General features: G+C 36.0%; 1 long non-coding RNA gene across 1 annotated transcript; it reads left to right on the plus strand.

Annotated features, from left to right (window-relative positions):
- Positions 1 to 4326: 4326 nt before the first annotated feature.
- On the plus strand, positions 4327 to 6745 carry LOC147481235 (uncharacterized). The gene is made up of 3 exons (XR_015206679.1): positions 4327 to 4594; positions 5561 to 5723; positions 6586 to 6745. It is a non-coding gene; the product is annotated as an uncharacterized LOC147481235 (long non-coding RNA).
- The last annotated feature ends 8175 nt before the right edge of the window (positions 6746 to 14920 follow it).

A 14920-nucleotide genomic window follows, 5' to 3' on the forward strand; every position in this document is an offset into this window, starting at 1 on the left:
TTCTTCTTGTGTACTTTGGATACATATATAACTAAGAGAATGAATGAGACCGGGAAGAAGTGAGAAGGAAGAAGGGAAGAATAGATAATAATTGGGAAGTGAAACTGTTACGGGCCGCCATAAGCCACAGCTAGGCCGCTAGGCCAGGCCGCTACAGGCTATATCAGGCCAATTGCCAGGCCGCTGCAGGCCATGTTAGCCTGTTAGGTCACTGCAAGCAATTGTCAGGCTGCCACAAGCTGCAACAGGCTTTAATATATTCATATATATTTTTATTAACTTATTGTTTTATTTCTCACGTATTTAATTGTTCCTTAGAATAGTATTGACATAAGTATATTAATGCCATGCGTTTATCATAGGTTTCACCTATGCTAAATACTTCTTTTTTCTAGGTTGAGTAATATATATAGTGTGCATCTACTCGAGAATTCGGGAAAAACCTCAAAAGATTAAAAGTAAATTGACGTACGAGGTAGTACGTATACCGATTCAAGTAGGGAATCGGTTAGTGAACGTTACATTATTAGAACAAGAGTGAGAGGAGCCCATGTCGCCTTCCTAATCGGAAATGGCTTAATCCATTCCAATAGATCCTTACAACCCAATAGGAGAACTACGACTGGCTTGATCCCTATAAATGGTACGTAGGTAGCCAGCCGGCTCAACCACTTCCATAGGAAAACCCCCACCCCTTGTAGCAAGGAAATCAGCTGTTCAGGTTATTTTTGTTGTTGCTTAATGTTGGTAAATATATTTTCACACGTGTTTAATGAGAATTCACTATACCAAAATAGGACATACCTAACGGTCAGAAGCCGTTACTAAAAATATTTGTAACAGTTTTTTTGCGTCACAGTTTTAGCGTTTCTAATTCGTTATTAATATTCCTAACGGTTCAGAACCGTTACATAGTTATTTATTGTAACGGTTTTTTGCCGTAACTGAAAATATTTGCTAACGGTTTTCTGTGCTCAATTGTGTTACTATTTTGTAACGGTTTTATAACGTTAGTAACGATTTTTTGTGGTACTAATTAATTTATAGAATGTGTATCGGTTAATTTTCTTTTGGTAACGGGTTTGCTGCTTCGTAAGTGTTACTCATTGCAAAGCTTAGTTACGGTTTTCCACCGTTACAACACTATTCCATATATAAAAAAAATAATTTCCCCCAAAACCATCCTTTTTGGGAGACTACTGAACCTGTATAAAGATGCCCCCACTTATTGGGTATTCTACAATTGTCCATAATATAAACAAAAAATGTCACAAGTACATCCAATCACATAATCTTTTATTAAAATAACATCACCAAAACGTCTTTCATAAATAGGACTTGCTACGAATAAAATACACATTGTTTTCCAAATCAATGGGACTTGTCCTTAAACTCAAGATCTCATGTCATTTGTACAGAACTCCCATCTTCAGTAGTTGCAAGCATTAGGGGATGGCTTTGGGATAGTATCATCAAAAAAGTCCCTTTCATCGTATACACCAATAGAAATAAATAAAAGGGAGTCAGGCAGTAGAAAACAAATATGTATATATATATACTTATATCTTATTCTTAAGTAGTAGCTCCTTATATTCAAACTACGGAATTCAGAAAAGAGGGTATGGTAGCAGACTAGTAGCAATAGAAGCATAGTATAGACATGTAAGTTTATGTACCGCCCCGAAACCCTATAAACTTGTCAGACACCTTGACGAAAGACATAAATTTTTTGGCAAAATCTCATCTGTATTTTCAACATTTCATAGACATAAATCCAGTCATAAGTTGAAAATCAAATAATATACTTCTATAACATATATTAAAACCTCAGACCTCGGTCGTAAACCCAACTACTCAAATATATATTGATTCGTAGAACCAGCTACTTAACCATCTCGACCAATGCCAGTTAAGTCAAATAACCAATCCTCGAATCAAAATAACACTATATATTATATACCAAAATTAAAATGAAAACAACATATACATCACTTCCACTTATATCAGTGTTATACGCCTTTATTAGTTCTAACCAAAGATACCACACTTTGAATATATATACATCATACCTTCACACTACTCACATGTAAGAACTCATCTTCCAAACAGAGATATATCACTTCAAATATACAATGGGACCCTTGAATAGATCTATTCTTGGACCAAAGTAAATAAAATAAAAAGATACAAAAACAAAAATTGTATAATATTACCATATACAAGCCTTCCATGAACCAGAGAACTCCAGTCTAGAGCAAACCTTCACCTTTGTGCCCGCCAAACTTCATTAACAAATCCATAGAAAAAAGTCTCTTGTGCTTACTTCTGCTTCTGTCTCTGCTAAAGCATTTAGATGTGAGCCGAAGTCCTAGACCGGCATAGAAAAGCCAACTGAATATACAGTTCAATGATCGGCCAAAGAAGAAAGAAAATTCTTACCTGCAATAAGCGTAAAGCTGCACCATCTTTGTAGCAACCTTTTGCCCATTCTGACTTCAGAGCTCCGCAGGTCTTGGCATCAGCTAAAGCATTGTCAGCTTGTCCTAACCGGACCCAACAAAGACTCTTATTAGAGAGTAAAGTTGCATTGCTAGGATCTAAATCGAAGGCCTGCATTAACAACTATAGTTAAAAGCGTCTCTAACTGCATATATATTTGCTAACCGAACTCAATTATATGTAACACAAATAAACATTCGTGGCAGACATCAATAACGAGAAGAAACTCAAAATAACATTCACTTGGTCTACAATTTGGATTGTCTTCCCTTGACAATGAATTATGCAAGCTTCAAAAAATGAATTTCAAATGGTGAAGAAAGTACTTAAGAGTTATACCATAGGACAATTAGCACTCTCCTATGATTGGCACTCTCCTACAGTTCATTTCACCGTCTAGCCTTAAGAAAAATTATGCAACTCAGAAGGGATGATGTGGCAGTATTTCAAACTTCACACATAATTATTAAAAGTCCGAATAACTTAAGTAAATCAACATCCATGATCAATGTCTACACAATTGAGCAACTGTGCGAGTTAATATATAACTGCAAGGCAGTACTAACAGTGTAAACAAGAAAAATAAAATGTAGTGAAAGAAATATAGTAGCAGTACCTCAGGCATTTCTTGCTTTTGCGCTCTGGCAATCTCTTGCACATCAGCTTCTTTCACATTTGCTTCTTTGAGCTGCAACTTGAATAGGCTTCTGGCCATCCTATGACGACGAAACACATTTAAGTAAAGCATACTAGAAATACCAATTTCATGATCCAAAATATCAAATAAATTAAAATCTATAGATTAGAAGAGATGAGAAAGGAGATGTTTGGAGTTTTCAGGAATCATATCAGCCACAACTATCTCACCATAGTCAAGTAAACAGACAATAAGACTAGTACAAACCTTTGGTACAAGATTCCCAACGTTCAATGGCAAAACAGTCCAAGGCACAATAAGAACAATATTTACCTTTATTCGAAAGTGCCGCCAAAAAAGCCAAGTTACTACAAACTGTGACTTGCATGTTACAAGCACCCCACATTAAGGCTATTATGCTACAAGTCAAAAGAAATTACAACAAAAGTAACTGTAACGATCGATACTTGTAGATTTCCATATAAATGCAAGTTGAAAGAAAATATTCAGGCAACTCAATTAGCCATGGAACTTGAAACTACGAGTAACAAACAAAGATCATCATCACTTATATCCTAGATTTCAGTATGACCAAGGTCTAAAACTAGTGGCGTATAGAAACATTTCCAAGACACTTCAAATTACTCAAACATCTTATATTTTCAGGTGCTAGCAAAAGGAAAGAGTACGAATAGCAATCCCATTATGAAAAAATATATGGAATGCAACTGTACTTTGAATAATGACTAGAATCATAGAAACAAAGTTGATGGAATTCATAACTGAGTTAAAAGAGTCGAGACCAAACAAAATTCAGGAATGGAGATCACACAAATTCGATACTGAATTTCATGACTGAAAATAAAAATAAAAGATAAAAGATAAAATTAGAAAATAAAGAATGATCACAACACTACACCATAATAGTTTTTTTGTGACACTGGGTTTTTCTCGTTTGTGACGCCAAACTGGCGTCAGGATGTTTGTGACGGCATATTGGAGTCACAAAAACACTCAAGCCATCACCAATAATTCGATAATTATATCATTTAAATTTTGAGGAGTTTTACTAAATAAAGTGACAGCAAAAGAGCGTCAAGAATCTCAAAGACTAAAAAATTACAACTAAGGGACCGTGTTTTCTCCAATAAGTTATAACCCAACTTTCTTGTCTCCTTGCAAAAAAAAAAAAAAAACTTTCTCATCTCCTCCGCCACTCTTCCTCTCAACCTAGAAATGAATGAAGGTTGTCCTGACTCTAGAAACGATTGAAGTATTAAGATCTAGCCTTGAAATTTCTTTCTACTAATACTGAAGACAAAGATGTTGAAGAAGAAGGAGATGTAGCGATTTTAACTAATGGAGAAAGCTTTCAATTTGTTGAATTATTTCAAAAATGGGTTTTTGTAGATCTATTGTTGATTCAAATTTGGAGAAGTCGGCCACCACCGCCATCAAGTAAGTCTCTCTCTTCGCTTCTTATTTTCTCTATCTAACACACTACTTCTTCCTTTTGTTCTCTCTCAATATTGTACTTAGTTTTAAGCAGCTCCATTTTATGCGAGGGTCACTTGCACAACAACATATTCGGTGAATTATCTCTCGCTCTGTCACTTTCATTTCAAATTTTTTGAAGCCTTGAGCAATTTCATTATTACAACACTTATACTTTATTTCAAAACCCCTAATTTCTTTGAAAAATCAAAATCATCCATTCATTTTTGTATTGAACTGTTAAGGTTTCCACTAGATATTTCTACAAAAGCAAAGCTTTTATTTTTACTTTTGATATATTGAACTGTTGGATGTTTAATTTTTTTAAATATTGAGATGTCTCTATGTGAAACTCTTACAATTCTTGAGAGCTATTTAAGAGATATGTTGCTATTAAGGGACCAAGCTCATTCATTTTTCAGCTTTTTCATTTGTTTTATACATAGTGGCAGATGCTTTAAGTTTCCTTAATTTGTTGTATTGTTGTCCTCCCTTGTTGTTGATTTAAAATGAATATGTGATGATGTAAAACAAAGATGTCCACTGCACTAGTAGTTTTTCCATTGGAATTCTTGGTTACAAGCTCCAGTTAGAACTGAAATATAGAGCGAGGGTTTTAGCAAGCGCACCATGTCCTTCCTTCGAGTTCATGAAGCACCATGTCTAGTTTCTGTTACTAATCTTTCTTTATCTCATATGATTTGGTGGCCCGTTCCTATTCTACCTCTAGTTGCCTATCATAATGATAACTTTCCTTGCCACAACTATATGTGCCACATACAATAGTTTGTCTATTATTTGACTATTGTAACTGATACTGTAGTTTTTGACTTGTGGTTGGTTAGTTCTCCTTGAGCTCTACTATTTTTTTTTGTTGATATGAGAGTGAGTGTGGCTTTTATGCAACTCATAGTTTTATTTGATTTACAGGTTTGTTGGTTGTCTCTTCAAAGGATAATGAGCCAATCAATAAGTTTGTTGACCTTTTTAACACCAATCAGTTTCCCTCTCTCCTTAATACTGGTGCAATGGATCCAAAGATCTTGAAGCAATACTTGCTAGTTCATGATATCCAAGATGGCACTTCAGAAAAGTATGTTATACTCTTTTAGCGTCATTTTCTCTACTATGTAGGAGTGAAGAAGCATTGGTCGTTAATGACAAGAGATGCTTTTGTTAAAGCTATAACGGTGATGTCTTATATGGTTATTATATATTGTTTTTTTTTCCGATAATATGTTATTATATATTGTTAGTACTATTATTGTAGCTTTTGTAAATGTTTGGTAGCGCTTTTGTAAATGTTTGGTAGCCAAATAGACTTGTGCGAATGGAACTTATGACAGTAGATGTATTTTCATAACGTATTAGTAGTATATATAGTTATATATGCATGTATGTATTGGAAAAATGTAAAGTAGTAGTAGTCTCTCTGGTGGTGTGTACTGTGTGGACTCGTAGTGTGCAGTAATTGGTGGTGGATTGGTGGTGCAATGTGTGAACTGGTGGTGTGCAGTGTGGTAGTGGACTAGGGATGTGCATTGTGTACACTAGTGGTGTAATGAGTGAACGGATGGTGTGTGGACTGTTGGTGCAGTGGTGACTAGTGATGCGGGTACTTGCTACTAGCTAGTGTGTCAATGTGTGAGTGTGCAGGTGGTGGTGTGAGTATGTTGCTAGCTAGTGTGAGTGTGTGCATGTGGTAATGTGAGTGTGCTGTTAGCTAGTGTGTGTGTGTGTGTGTCGTAACATTTCAGTACTATTTTTAGACTAATTCATTTTGCTTATGACTATTTTTTTAGATTAATTAATTCATTTCAAGATTAAGTTTTTAGCATATCTTATGTCTTGTCCTTGGTTAGCAGTTGTCATATTCAATATACTTTCGTGAGGTTTATACTTTCTCGCCTTTTATTAGTTGATTAATAAAGTTTTTCTTCTTTTTTAAATTGAAGGGCAAGTTTATAGTTGACAAGTTCTTTTCACTTGGTGGGAGCTTTGAAAGTGTTTCATTTCTGCTAAACCTTGGATACTTGCGAAGAAATATACCTTGTAGTTGTATATTGTTGTACTTTAAAATTGATAAGTGTAAAAGTTATTTGATAATAATGTTGAGAGGTATAATATAAATCGTGAGTGTCATCCTTGTGTACTTTGTAGACTATATTTTTTAAATGTTAAATGGGTTATTTGGCAAGTTTGAGTCATAGTGAAATTTTCAATGTTGAAGATATACTAGTGTGTTTTGTAGATTAATTCTGATGTTTTTTAAATAATTTTTTTTTTTTTGACAATTCTACAGGGTACAAGATCAGTAAAATGATTGCTCATATAGCAAAATAATTATTATTATTTTTTTAAAACTAAAACACATTTAGTGACGCCATATAGGCGTCACTTTTTTAAATGCCGTCACAAAAAAAATAACGCCACAATGCCGTCACAAATGAGAAAATGGTGTCACATATTTGTGACGCCAAAATGGTGTCACAAAAATTAGTGACGCCAAAATGCAGTCACAAAAATTAGTGACACAAATTGAGACGCCAAATTTTTGACGCTAAATAGGCGTCACAAAAATTATTTGTGACGCCAAATAGGCGTCACAAAAAAGCTGTTATGGTGTAGTGCAAGTTCACAACTAGAAGCGGAAAATATGCATGTAGAAATATAATGTAGCATGTGTGCCAACTGCTTCAAATGATAATGAAAACCTTTGATTACCATTTGTTTTCCCTATTAATCGTGTGATTTAGAGTAAGCCTGTTGAGAAACCATGAAAACAGTTTGGCTTGCCAAACTTGGGGCAGCTGGGCAATCGATCACGTATATCAATATATGTTGCCATTTAACCAACGTTCGGTTGGGTGTGATATCTTATATGAAAATCCCTGTAATACGACATATGTATCTATCCATTACTATTGATGTGAGATTCTTGGGGTTCAGTCCATCAGAACGACAATCATTGTCATGTGAGAAACTCAAAAAGTATGATTATAATCAGTTACATTTCGGAGTTGATCCTAATCATCTAACTGATTCCATGGCTTATTTGAGCACTATTAATCTGCTGTTCTAGGATTCCAAGCTTAACGTTGGCACACACAGAATATACCATGCATGGTGTCACTTGGTTTGACTAACTAAATTAAGTCCATAAGTTTTTTCTTTTCTTTTTTCATTTTATTAACTGAAAGGAGGTGTTTGGGTAAGAACTCACCCGAACACACTAACGATCTTGTTAGGGAGATTGTTGTAGAATTGTTGAGACTGTACCTCCAATGGCTGCCTACGTATCCAAATCGTTATCTGGAATCAAGTCTCTCAAATGAACGTAGTTCTTTGTTGAAATGAAATGGGGTATTTATAGGATAATAATGAGAAATATCATTTTCTTAATTGCTAGAAAATCTTATGTAATTATGTAAAGTTTTAATATGGAAGCATATCTTGGCAAATATGTTTTCTAAATCTGAACCTGCTATATCTAACTTATGGTGCCATAATTTTGGACAGGCAGGCTGATAAGAGCCCAAAAATGTAGTTTTAACCCCTTAACAATAATACTTTTAGACCAATTATGTGAGTAATAAATAAGAGTTAATGCTAATTACGTGCTTTTATATATTTCAGGCATTGAAGTCAATTATGTGCAGAAATGTACCACTTTGGCGATATAAAGGAGCAAGGGTTGGTTGCTAAGAAGTTCTGTGATTAAAGGTCAAGATTCAAGGAGAAAAAGCCTTTGTAAAGCCCGGTCAGAAGCTGAAAAGTCAGAGTCAACGCGGGCAGAAACAACACACAAAAGTCAGCAGAACTTCCGAAGACCGTATCTTTGGACTCAGGCCTCGGAATTAGGCGTACCTTATGTCAAAACGACCGGCTCGGAAAGAGATTTCCAATGGTCCAAACCTTGACCCAATCAGAGGAGTAAAAGTGGACAAAAATCCTATTGAAATCAAAGCCAACTGAAAAAGGCCCTATGGACTGAAGAAATTGGGCTTTGGGCTCGATTTTTCGGCCCAAAACATGGACCCTCAGCCCATGCACGAAAATGTGGATCTGGTTTTATCCATTTCCACACACAAGACTTAGCTCTTAAGTATCAATTAGCTGAAAATAGAAGGTAGCCATTAGAGAATAATCTAGATCTAGTTTTGAGTTTTTGAATTAGTTAATTAATTAGTTTTCATTCTATTAATTAGTTTCAATCCTTGTTTTAGATTAGTTATTGGAATTATTGTTTATCATTCATTAGATAAATAAAATAGTTAGTTCTTGACAATTTCGATTTTGTTATTTAAAATTGCTTAAATCTAATTTCAATTCTTGTTTGTTAATGATTTCTTAGTTGTTAATTTAGATTTCAATTATTGTTTAGTTGAATTTAATAAAGTTAGAATCTTTATATTATGTCTTATTCAATTTCATATGGAAATGATAGTTTGATGAATCAAGGCTAAATCTCCATTAGAGGGGTTTGATGAATCAAGGTTAAACCTCCATTAGAGGGTTTGATGAAGCCTTGATGAAAACTTGATTGTATAGTGTAGAATCATTGTAAGAGTCTATTCCACTCTAGAAGGTCATTGATTCGCTATGAGAATGGGTTGGACTTCCTCACATGCTAGTTATGAATTGGTAGAGATGCCATATATAATTAGGGATTAGAACGACCAATTCTTACCGTAAGAACGTAAGAATTGGATTACAACAATCTATGCTAGTTTATTAAGTTGGATTCAAGGTGGATTCAATTCCTCCCTAATTCTTATTCTAGATTCAAACCTTAGTATTCCGTAGCATTTTGTAATTAGTATCTTGTTCTTAGAATTCACATTGTAGTATAATCCATTCGTAATACTCTCATTAGACTTTGGATAGATTCGCAATTATAGAAAACTTTGAATGCTAAAGAACTAGGAGTGGAACAAATCTTCTATTCCAACTCTACTTCAATAGTATCGAGAGTAGAAATCTTTGATAAGAACTGTTATGTAGAAGAAATAGTTTTACTTCCGTTTGATATTCATTATTTATTCGGAGTAGAATTATTCACTTTTATCGTATTGTCAAATGGCGCCGCTGCCATCTTAGTTCCCTTTAGTATTGTTTTCTTTAAAATTGTTAGTTTTCCAAAGTTCCATAACCCATCCACCCTTGTTTGATTCTCACTGTGGTTGTCCGTTTTAGCACTGAAAATTTTCCTTGCAGAATTAGACGGAGTGCGACCCGCTCCCTGGGCAAGCTAAATTGGAACGCCACCTGCGCCCAAACGCTTGGAACTCCACTTTTGAGCTGAGCACGATCCACGCCTTACCAAGGCTAACTTCGAGCACGACCCGCGCCCAAACGCCTAGAACTCCAGCTTGACCTGAGCGCCACTTGCGCCCTACCTAGGCCTATTCTGAGCGCGACCTGCGCCCTCTGTTGAAACTACCCGATTTCCACAGGTTTGTTTCAAACTTCCATTTCTTTCAAGGTTTTCAATGTTCTAACTTGTTATACACACTGAGCACGCGTAAACAAGATGTTATTCATAAGCGAAGCAAGGAGGCATTCATGTACTCTTTTCTTCCACACCTCGCATCTCCTGTTAGAGGTTCATACTAACGTATCAGGATTGTTTGGAGTGTTGTTGTGTTTCGTTAAGATTGGCTTAGCCTTGCATGAGATTAAGGTCAGGCCGAAGAAAAACACCTAACGTAATCAACCGGCAACGTCAATAGACACGCTTTTCTAGTATACCACTCACTACACCTCTAGCTAATATACCACACACACCACCTGAACTAATGGCTAAAGAAAGAGAGTCTCCTCTCTCTGACTTTTACAAAGCCTTGAACGATAACCCTAAATCTTGCATTGTTCTATCTGACCCAGTGAGGGATTTTTGAATCCCCCAAAATATATTTAATTTGTTACCCGTTTTTCATGGGTTAGACCATGAAAAGCCTTATCAGCACATGCGTAGGATATATTAACCAAGTTCTTACTATATTCCACTATCCTACAGTTGGTGCTGAACAAATTAAACTGAGGGTATTTCCCTTCACTTTAGCCGATAAGGCGGCGTCTTGGTTAACTGCCCAAGCGCCTAATTTTGTGGACTCGTGGGCTAAACTTGTTCAACTATTTATGGAACACTTTTACCCACTACTGAAGACCGATGAAATGCTTTCCAAGATTCATTTCTTTCGACAGAATCCTCATGAATCATTTTCAGAGGCTTGGAATCGTTTCACCGATCTTCTTATAGAGTGTCCACACCGTAACCTCGCGAAAGACACGCTAGTTCATGCCTTTTTCAAAGGACTTCTACACCACCATAAAGAAGTCCTTGACATAATGAATGGGGGTAGTTTCCTAAGTAAGGGAGACTCAGAGGCTTATAAATTTTTATAAGATAAAACTAAGCGTAATAATAATTGGGGTAGTGACGATTTCTCCCGTTCCGCTAGTTCTTTTACAATAGTTAAAGCCGCTGGTATGTTTGAGATAAAACCCGATCCGGAACTTAAAAATTTAATCGAATCTCTAACTGAAAAGGTAGAGGCTATTTCTGTTCAACAAACGCCTATCCCCATCATGAATGTTAACTCCAATCCATGTAATTTCTGTTTGAGTCCAGAGTATCCCGACTCCTATTGTCCTCTCATTTACGAACAACAAACATTCAACAAGATAACGTTTGCTCAATTAATAGTTATCCTATTCCTAACGCCCCTTGGAGACAACACCCCAACTTCAGTTGGAGAAATAATCAACAAGTAACACCTCCAGGGTTTAATAATCAAAATGTTAGGCAAGCAAACAATTATAACCAAGCTCCACCACGACAAGGACAAGGTCAGGGTAATTATAATAACCAAGCGCAACCACGACAAGGTCAAGCACAAGGTCAGGGTAATTATAATAATTATAACAATAATAATTATAATGTTAATAGAGGTATCGTTCCGAGAAATAACTATCAAAATCCACCCATTAATAATCAACGTGACATAGTTCCTGTCACACAACCTATAGCTAACACTCCTCCACAACTGGATCGTTTCGATACCTTTATGCAATCTCAACAACAGATTTGACAAGCCATCCAACTTTCCTTATAGTTGTTAGCTTAAGAGAAAGTACAACCCAAAGGTGTGTTTCCAGGTCAAGCGGTACCTAACCCTAAAACACCAAACACAGCCTTTGAGGTGAATGGTAATACTAGTACGGAAAAGGCAAACGTAGGTGAGCTAAATGCCATCACCACTCTCCGTTCTAGGAGAGTGGTTGATAACAAAGTAACTATGCCTATAGTTACCCCACCAGTTGTCCCTACATCGGAGATTGAACTAGATACCTGTACGCACAAAAATGTGTACCTAGGTCTATGCAATTGATTTTAGAGTCGCCACTAACTTTATCAAGGAAAAGTTGAGTAAAACCTATGTGAAAGACTAGCCCTCGAAACTAGATGATTATTGGGTTCGGGAGTCAAGGTACGATGTGAGAAGGTGTTAGGCACCCACAATCGCCTGGTAAAACCAGCCTTACTTCTATTGAGGTGCAAAGTTTTAAGATAGGCAAACGAAGAAAGCTTGAAAAATTAATCTATCAAGTTGGATGATCCTCACTAAATTATTTAAAACTAATAACTATATGCTATAATAAAACTAAAAAAATAACCTAATATGAAATGCTAAAGGAAAAAAGAGAAAATAAAGATGTCACCTTGTTTGGAATGTTGCCTCATACTTGATTGTAGATTGATTGATTGATTGATGATCTTGATTGATTGTTGATGAATGATGATGATAAACTTGATTTGGAATTGACAATTGTGATTTTTGGATTGAAACAGGTGATTTGAGAAAAAAATAACTTTTGGTGAAAAGAAGCTTCTACGCAAGATCGAAAGAGGGGAAAAGAAGGCTAAAGACGAAGAACTTCATTAGAAAAACCTCAAAGTCGAAATTTTACCTTCAACTCCAGATTAAACTGAAGAAATTCTACTCTAGAATGATGAACTAGAAAAGAAAAAAGAAGAAGAACACTCAAGAAAAGAAAACTACTAGGCTTTTAGCTCTGAATAACTAGGTTCAGATTATTAACTCCGAATTCCTAGCTCTAGCTTGCTCTAGATGTTTTTTTTTTATGGGTGAATGAGACCCATATTTATAGCTTTTTGGGATGGATTTCAATATGGTAATGAATTTGATCCAATGGCTGAGTGTTGATGAAGAAAAATCCAAAGGCTTGATATCTTTTTGGTTGCACCTCCTAAATCTGGCCCTTGATTCAAGAGGTGGGATAAGGGGTGCGATCTTGGCCCTTGATCTTTGGATCTTTCAGATGGATTAGGGCTAAAAATCAAGCCCTACACGTCCTCAATGAGCCCATAATCCAGAGTTTCCAAACATGGCTCCAAAATGGCATATTCTCTAGAATATTCTTGATTTTAGGGATCAAATCAAATCAAATAAATAAGGAAGGTTCTCTAGGTTTTTGGAGGCTTGAAAATGGGCTAGAAACCCTAATGAAAAGGTCCAACTCGAGCTGGATTCACAGCCCACGAGCACGGGTCCAAAATCCACAAAAGGCCCATTTTGACCATATTTTCAATGCTGCAAATTTCCTTTGACTGGGTCAAAATTAGGCAAACTCTTCTTCACAAAAATTGTTCATTAATCCATTAGGAAGGTCCATGAACTCTTAAAAATACCCTTGGGTCGAAAATCTTACTCCAATAATATATTGCACTAAACAGCGCGCACAACGTGCTGAAATGGGATAAGGCAAGATTAGGGTTTCTGAAATCCAAAAGGAACCTAGGCAAACTTGTACTCATTTTGAAGGATTTTTCAAGGGGAATTCAAATATGAAATAATCTCATCCAAAGAAAGAGTGAAAAAAGTGAGATTTGGGCTCCAAAGGGTTACAGGGGCATTTTGGTCATTTTCAACTCAAAACTCAGAAAGCAACGAAACTTCAGCCATAGCTAGATCATGATGGGGAGAGCCTAAAGATGCTAAAATAAGATGAAAAGAAAGAAGATTGATGTAGAAATGAAGACTCTAGAAAGCAAATCACCTTATATGATCAAATTTAATTCAAAGCAAAATTGTGAATGAATTATGCCTGGGGTTAAAAAATGGGGTGTCTACAGTTGCCCCTCTTTGGCGGAGGTTGCTTGCAACTGAAAGGCAAAGCCATGGAGACAAACCATTTTTGCCAAGCTCCAGCCAAAAGATCTCATGCAATTTTTAAAAATTCATTTGAAAAATATTTTTGAAAAAGGGCATTTCCCTAGATATTTGAAATCCTTGATTTCTTTCAAGTTGTTTGTGAGGGCTTAAAAAATGATTGAATGTTGGTGGATGCATCGAACGGACTTATACCACGCAACATGGTAACTTGATTATCTGTGGAAGCATCGGGCGGACTTATACCACAAGACAAAATATCAATGCTAGCGGAAGCATCGGACGGACTTACACCGCGTAATATGATATTGGTTGATTGAAAAATATTTTCTGAAAATGATGAACAACTTTTTTGAAATCAAGGGACAATTTTTTTTTTGAAATCTAATATTTTCAAATTCATTTTGGAAAACTGGTGAAATCAAGTGGATAGATCAATTCATTCATGATTTTGACTTAGATTAAATATTCTCATATAATGGTGATAACCAAATACTAACGAAAGACTCACCGGGGAGAGCAAGAAGATCCACTGGAGATAGAAGATTCTAAAGATGAAGGAAGAAGACACAGACGAACACTGCTGGAGAAGATAAGAGATATGCTGGAGATGAAAGATAGATGCTGGGGATGATAATATTCAAGTTCAATCAATCAATCAATCAATTACGTTCAAGTATACTTGGGTTGGAAAAGACTGTCACTATGAGTTCAGGCTGATCCATCCATGAGGCTGTCAGTAAAAACTGACATTGTTCTCGCGAACAATTTTAATGTTGCACAAAAGGAGTTACCGAAATGATATTAATGATCAAGTGGTTACCAATAGTGCGGTGGTGAAAATAAAACTTGATGAATATTTTCTCATACTGGAGGGTAAGAATCTCATGGTACTAATATTCATCATTTTTTTATTTTTGAAAAGTTTTTGGATTTTTTTTTTTTGAGTCAAACTTGGTCAACTGTCAAAACTGGTCAAAACCGGGTCAACTGGTGAGAACCGGGCCAGTCTGGTCGAAACCGAGTCAATATGGTCGAACCGGTCTAACCGGGTCAGACTGGTCTAACCGGGTTGAACAGGATCGAATGATAA

Source organism: Coptis chinensis, chromosome 8 (assembly GCF_015680905.1).
Source record: "Coptis chinensis isolate HL-2020 chromosome 8, ASM1568090v1, whole genome shotgun sequence".
NCBI classification, from domain to species: domain Eukaryota; kingdom Viridiplantae; phylum Streptophyta; class Magnoliopsida; order Ranunculales; family Ranunculaceae; genus Coptis; species Coptis chinensis.